This window comes from Lathyrus oleraceus, chromosome 5 (assembly GCF_024323335.1).
Source record: "Lathyrus oleraceus cultivar Zhongwan6 chromosome 5, CAAS_Psat_ZW6_1.0, whole genome shotgun sequence".
NCBI classification, from domain to species: Eukaryota; Viridiplantae; Streptophyta; class Magnoliopsida; order Fabales; family Fabaceae; genus Lathyrus; species Lathyrus oleraceus.
The window spans coordinates 647,759,355-647,767,197 of record NC_066583.1 but is presented as its reverse complement, the minus strand read 5'-3'; the positions used below and the strand labels follow the sequence as shown (position 1 = coordinate 647,767,197).

General features: G+C 29.0%; 1 long non-coding RNA gene across 1 annotated transcript; it reads left to right on the top strand.

The window, feature by feature from the left end:
* The first annotated feature begins 5,871 nt into the window (after positions 1–5,871).
* Positions 5,872–6,888, top strand: LOC127087635 (uncharacterized). Its single transcript, XR_007789989.1, has 3 exons — positions 5,872–5,996; positions 6,114–6,570; positions 6,687–6,888. It is a non-coding gene; the product is annotated as an uncharacterized LOC127087635 (long non-coding RNA).
* The last annotated feature ends 955 nt before the right edge of the window (positions 6,889–7,843 follow it).

Below are 7,843 nucleotides of genomic sequence, written 5' to 3'. Positions count from 1 at the left end.
TTGATCCGTCCGACGAAATTGATTGCAGTTGTCGCGGTGTGAGGTATAACATCCTGAGAGGCTGTATTACAAATAATTTGTAGGCACATGAATTATTGATATTTCACATGAATTATATCTATCCTAAATTTGTAGGCACAATAATTTTATATCTATCCTAAATTATCTTAAATTTATTGATATTTCACATGAATTATATATATATATATATATATATATATATATATATATATATATATATATAATATATATATATATATATATATATATATATATATATATATTATTCATTTAATTTGTAGGCACATCAACAAGACAATATTTTGATTTTTGGTTCTTATGTTACGAAAAATATTTTTATCATCCAAACGGTATATATCAATGATTACATGAGGTAATAATAAAAGATTTCAATGTTTAAAAGATGGTGTTTCATAAGAATCAATATTGACTTATTAATTAACATTGTTTTTTTAATATAATTTTCTTCTTAATTTGGATTTAAACTCTTTGGTACGATTTGTTAAATTTAAACTAAAATTTGTGAGTTTAATTTTATTCGGATGAAATAATAATAAAAAATTTATAGGTGTCAAATGTAACCACAATTTGATTTTAGATTAAGCAGACCTGTTGTATATTTTTTTCCATCTATTTTAAAGAATAATATTTGTTGTTGATTCATTTAAAATTAAATTATACTCGATGACATTTATAACACTAACTTTACTAAAGAACATGTGTGATACACATGTCATACGAATATTATAAGAAAAACTTATACACCCAATTTAAGAAGAAAAAATCAGGTGTGAAAGGTTGATTTCTAACTAAATAACTATATTAAACTTTTAACATCCAATTTTGGAGAAAATTGATATGCTATATATATGTTCTACATTTTTTTAAAGTAAAAAGAAGGGTCATATGTTGATTTCTAACAAACTACTCTCCATTAAACTTTAATATCGATTTTTGAAAAAAGTAGGTATGACTTATAAGTATTTCCGTCTCTTTCAAGGAGAAAAAAGATGTCGAACATTAGTTTTAAACTCATATGTAACACTTATAACAACAGTTTATTACCAATGTTAAATTAATTTACCATATCTTTTTAATACATGTGTCAAAATCTAAAAAAATGGGTTTAAATCCCTTATCTAAGGCAGTTTTATGATCTATCTCTCTTCTCTTGTGGAATTGTTTTACATGATTTGTCTAATTATCTCATGGAATTGCTTTTAAAAAAAGCAGGAAATTTGTTTAAGAAATTTAATTTGCCTTGTGATCGCATTCAAAATTTTGTTGTCCATACAAAATCGCCAAGTGAAATCCTTTATACCAACAAGGAGAACTGGGCGGGCTTGAAAATAACACCAATGTCAAGCAATTGTTATGTTTATAAATACTGAATTTGTTAAGAAAGATATCTATTTTACTGACCTAGGTTTTTGTGTCATATGAATCCATGCCTTAAATTAGCTAACAACAGACTGATAGTCACATATCATAACAACTTTATTCTAGATATTTATATACATCAGTATTCCTTGCTAAGACTTATTTCTATATATTGGTGACAACTATTAGTTTCTTAAAGAACAACTTACTCAAACAAAGGTGTTCCCATCTAAGGACAAAAGATATTTCTCATTATATATGAAATAAATACAGTTGCTTGTATATAGCTTGTTTGAGTTGTGATTGTCAAAATTGAATAAAAATTAAATGGTGTGCTACGAGCTAATAAAAAATATATATATATTTTAACTCGATTGAAAAACATAACTGAGGTATAAAATGACTTACTTTTTTATTAAAAATAAAATATGCAGGAAGACATCACTTTTAATAATATAAAAACATATATTGAAGTTGTTGGGATTTAAATTATGTACCCTCAACAGAATAGATTGTTTTATTCAAAAAGAAAAAAAAGACGTCTAAAGGTGACTTTGGCTCTGATGATGGATTTGACTCTGAAGGTGGTCCAGCCTCTGAAGACGATCCAATTTCAGATGGTGAAACTTCTAAAGGTAGTGTTTTTGAAGGTGATCCAACCTCTAAAGGTAGAGCTTCTAAAGGTTATATGCAGTAAAAGTAACATTACACCAGGTTTCTAATCGGTATAATAATGTTACACTAGTCCATTTACAGATAAAACAAAAATTAAATCTTGATGAAATATCTGCAGCAAATGAATTGGATTTCTTTCACCACTCCACTCTAAGGTGGTTTTGAACTTTAGTTTTACTGAGAATGATAAAGAGAGTGTTGCTTTGTGAGGAAAAGAGAGTTAGGCGGACGTTCTTTAAAATTAAGGTTTCTTGTTTGTTTGTTTTTAAATCATGAAGTTGTTTTGTTATTTTGTTATATAAAGATAAAATAAAAAGAGAAAGAGCATTTTGATTTAAAGAGTTGTTTTTAATTATTTTAATCAATTAAAATTCTATTAGGTTTTTAATATAAATGTAATATTTATTTTGTTTTGTTTTTTTCTTAATTATTTTACTTCTTTAAAATCAAAATAAAATGAAAATTAATGTTAGATATAAGAATAGAGTTTGTCTAATCTAATAACTTATTTTCAAATTGAAAAAATTCCTTTCAATTCTTAGTAGCTTAGAAATATTTTTGATTAATGTTTGACCTAATTTGTTTGATCTATGATTGAATAGGTGATTGCTTGCATGTTTTGTTACTTAAATTATGCGTGATTGCTTGATTCTATGACTTATTTTATCTTGTATGTCGACTTTTAATTATTAAGTAAAGTGATAGATGGATGCATAGTAAAATCAATCTTTCAAATAAGATCCAAACCCTTGATCAACATCAAGTGGCTTTTCAAAATGATCTCATACTTTCCCTTTCAAATAAATTCAAACCATTTCACAAATCACTTTTTACTAACGTGACAAATCCTTGACTTACATCGAGCTTTTCTTTTCTGCTTGTCCGAAGTGTGCAAACCTTTTTCTTAATAAAAAACCGATTGAAAGGGAATGGGTGGTTTACACTTGCTTGCTCCTCGTATGATCGAATGATTGACCCACATCATATTATTTGATCTTTTCGTCATCCGATTAAAATATTTAAGTCCATTGTTAATTTTTTTCAAAAATAACTTAGACGAAAAGGGAATGGATGGTTTACAGCCTGTTCCTCGAATGATCGAATGATTGACCCACGTCATATTATTTGATCTTTTCGTCATCCGATTAAAATATTTAAGTCCATTATTAATTTTTTCTCAAATAACTTGGATGAAAAGGGAATGGATGGTTTACACTTGCCTATTCCTTGAATGATCGATTGATTGGCCCGTAACATATTTCTTGATCTTTCGTCATCCGCCTAAAACTAATTCAATGAATTAAAGTCTTCTCTCTCCACCGTGCGATCAAACTTCAAACCTTTTTCTTAAACAAAAGATGTTTTTGTCTAGAGAGATTCTAAAACAATGTCTCGTCCACATATGTTGAGTTGAGATAAGTGACGTTTTCCAATGAATGTTGATATGTAGAAATCCATTGAATGTTATGCAACGCCCGCTCCTCTAAGCTATTTTGGGTAAACAATGTTTTTCGTTTGATTGTGACAACGACATCTTTCGCTAAAATTGACCAAAAAACCAAATATTTTCTACCCAGAACTACGTAGCCTTGACTTCTTCATCGCACCTAGAGATACGTAGGAGCGAGATTCAAAGTCTTGTAAGGCACCCTAATAAAAATAAACCTCTTTGTCATATTCTTATTTCCTTTTAATAACTCGAGAAGCAAATATTCGAAAGCTAACACTAATGCACAAACTAACTAATTGATCCCGTTGACTACAATAAACGTGAGGGGTATTAATACCTTCCCCTTGCGTAATCGACTCTCAAACCCTGATTTGGTTTCGACGACCATAATCTTAGTCGTTCTTTTATGGGTTTTTCCATTTTCCATCTTTGGGAGTAAGTGAAGTTCGGTGGCGACTCTGTTAGTCATTCCGTGAGCGTGTGATGTGCTTCGTGAAGGATCATATTCTTTTTTTAGGTACGATAAAGGTTTTCAGAGCACATAAAGTTTATGCAAGATATTGAGATTGAGTCTGAAGGGGAAGTCATATAAAGTTTCATGATGGTGGACCATGAACCTGTTAGAATCAATGAGACTCTCAAGAGGAAGTTGTGGGTGAACACCATGAAGGAGGAGCTTGAGGTCATTGAAAGAAACAAGACATGAGAATTGACTGTTCTACCTCAGATTAAGAAAGCCATCAGTGTGAGATGAGTTTTCAAGATAAAGCTAGAGCCAGATGGTTCAGTTGCTAAGCATAAAGCAATGTTAGTAGATAAAGGATCCTACAAAAGTCTGGTTTAGACTACTTTGAAGTGTTTGCACCTGTAGTTAGACATGACATCGTAAGATTGATTATTTTTATAGCTGCAGATAAGAATTGATCTCTGATGCATTTAGATGTAAAATCAGCTTTTCTATATGATTCATTGCAAGAACAAGTTTATGTGTTACAATCTCCTGAATTTATGAAACATAACAAATAATGGATGGTATGCATGCTGCATAAAGCCTTTTATGAGCTGAAACAAGCTCCAATGATTTGGAATATGAAAAATTAATTCAATTTTCAAGAATCTGGGTTTCAACAAATGTGAAATGGAGTATGGTATGTATGTGCATCATACTTTTGATGGCAATGTGATTATGGCGTGTCTTTATGTGGATGACATACGTCTGACCGTAAACTATACTTTTGAGATAAACAAGTTCAAGAAGATGTCGATAAAAACATTTGATATGAGTGATCTTAAAAATATGATATATTTTTTAGGAATGAAGATTTTGCATTCTGAGAAGGGAATCATTGTACACCAATCAAAGTCATCAAAGCTAAAAATAAATTTGACCTTGTAGCCAATTGCAGTCATCAAAGCTAAAAGCAAGGTTGATGAATATGATATTCCAAGAGAGTTAGGGAAGACCCTTGACTAAGCATTAAAAGCAATCCTGAAAATTGATTATTGAATTGGTGTAATCGATAAACATAAACCTGCAACCGGTTACAATAACGCACCTTTTAAGTGTTTTAAAAGAGAAAAAAGAAAATTTTGACCTTGTAGCCAGTTCCAGTCAAAGTGTAACCCATTCCACTTAGAAAAAACTTGAAAACTTTTAAGAAAAATCAGATATGAGGAAAAATGCATACTTTTAAAACATAACAAAAATGAATACACTCTAATTAACATGTTTAACGCATATCAAAAAACATAAAAGTTATCAAAGCTTTTAATTCACACCAAAAAATTATGAATTAATATATAAGAAGAACAATAATCATGTATCTTGATATAAATTTGAAGAGGATGATCTAAGAATTCTAAAAAATACACGTTTATTTATTTATTTAATTTTATCTTTATGAATGTTGGAAAAACAGAAATTGGATGATTTTAAACTCGAATGAAAATGATCTGTCATCTTATGATTTTGTTTAACAATTTGTTGCATATCAAGATTAAAAATCTAATAAAAAATAAAATAAGGCGTACTCAATTTTTCTAAAGATACTCTTTTAAAAGTTAGGAAAAAAAGATAACTTGAAGGAAGATGAGACAAAAATGCTATGCCAATGAAAATGACAAAGTGTTAAAACAAAATGACAAAGTCACTAAAGATTACAATTTGGAGCTCTGCAATTATACATTTTAATTTACTTTATAATATTTTAATGACATGAATAGTGAATGACACGTGGAGGTGTATAATTTGTGACACGAAAATTGGGTAACGAAGTTGCACAGAATAATATTAGTTTACAGCTATAAATACACCCATTCATTCATTAGCTTTTTGCACATTCAATCAAAGCTTCATCATCTATTAAAAAAATGAAGAGCTTTCTAAGAATCATTGTCTTTAGTGTTCTCATGTTTTATTTTCTTCAAAGTGAGGGAGTTGAATTTGCTGTTGTTCGTCCTACAAGTGGTGGTATTGTACTTATGAACTCTCTTCCTTGCGTTAATTATTAACCATGCAAAGCTTTTATTATCTTTTAAAAGTGAAAATCATTCTAAAAACTAATGTAATGCTTGTATTTTCTTCAAGATGATATTGTGGCAGAGAAACACACATGTGTCAAACCCCGTGTAACCTCCACACCACTGCCTCCACCACTACACTTGCTGCTGCTCCGGCTAGCCTTCACAGATGATATTGGAACTGTTAGTTCATTATAGTATCACATATTACATTATAATTTATAATAATTAGAATGTAATATGTGATCCTATAATGAGGTCACATCATTAATAAAGTAGTTTATGATCGATCTCTCTTTTTTTCGCTGCTTTACATGATTTGTCTAATTATCCTATGGAATTGCTTTAAAAAAAATGAAGAGCATTCTAAGAACCATTGTTTTTACTGTACTCATGTTTTATTTTCTTCAAAATAAGAGAGTTGAATTTACTACAGAGAAATATACTTGTTTGAGACCTCTGTGTGTCCGCCACACCACTGCCTCTACCAATACTTGTTGCTGCTATTCGTCCTACAAGTGGTGGTACTGTCCTATGAACTCTCTTCCTTACGTTAATTATTAACCATTCAAAGTTTTTATTATCTTTTAAAAATAAAAATCATTCTAAAAACTAATGTAGTGCTTCTATTTTCTTGAAGATGATATTGTGGCAGAGAAACACATGTGTCAAACTCCCGTGTTACCTCCACACCACTGCCTTCACCACTAGACTTGCTGCTGCTCATGCCAACAGTCACAAATGATATTGGAACTGCTAGTTCATTATAGGATCACATATTACATTATCATTTATAATAGTTATAATGTAATATCATCATTAATAAAGCAGTTTATGATCTATCTCTCTTTCTCTTGTGGTATTGCTTTACATGATTTGTCTAATTATCCTATGGAATTGCTTTAAAAAAATGAAGAGCATTCTAAGAACCATTATTTTTACTGTACTCATGTTTTATTTTCTTCAAAATAAGAGAGTTGAATTTTCTTCAAAGTGAGGGAGTTGAATTTACTACATAGTTGGGCACATGTTTCATATAATAATGGTAAAAAAGAATCACGAGAAAGTTATTGCTTTTAATGAGAAAAAGGACAGGAAATACTTTATTTCCTATTGAAGTTGTACTACTCCATTATTTTATTTTTATCAATATTTTGTCTCCTCTCTTAATTCATGAAAAGAGTTGGTACTTCATCTTCAATTATCCAAAATAATTTGACCAATATGTCATTTTTTATTTGAATAAATATTAAAATATTTTAATTACTTACAAATAAATGCAATCGTTTTGCTTAATTTTCATATCATCTTTAAATTTTTAGTAAAAAATACAATAAATTCTGCGATAGAATTAAAGTAAAGAAGAAAAAGTTGATGGAAAACTGATGAACAATACTTAATAGGGTCAAAATTTAACTTAAAAATCAATTAACCAAGATTGCCAGTAATATTTGAAAATAAAAAATAAATTGTTAAGACATAACTCAAATAAAATGGAGGACAATCTTTATTTACATATAACTTGTTTTTTATATTGAAAATAAAAATTGAATATTACTAAGTTAATAGTAAGTGCTGATAACTAGGTTTCAATTTTTCAAAAAACTAATTTTAAGTATGTGCTAATCTCTGGTTAATAGTAAATTTGATATAGTTAAAAAAATAAATATTACTAAAATATTTAACACCTAATTTTAATGATGTAAGTGTGATCAATCTCTCCATTACAATTGTTTTCATTTTCTGTTATTGTTGCTTTAATTTTCATTGTATAATTTATATTTGTTAATTGATTAA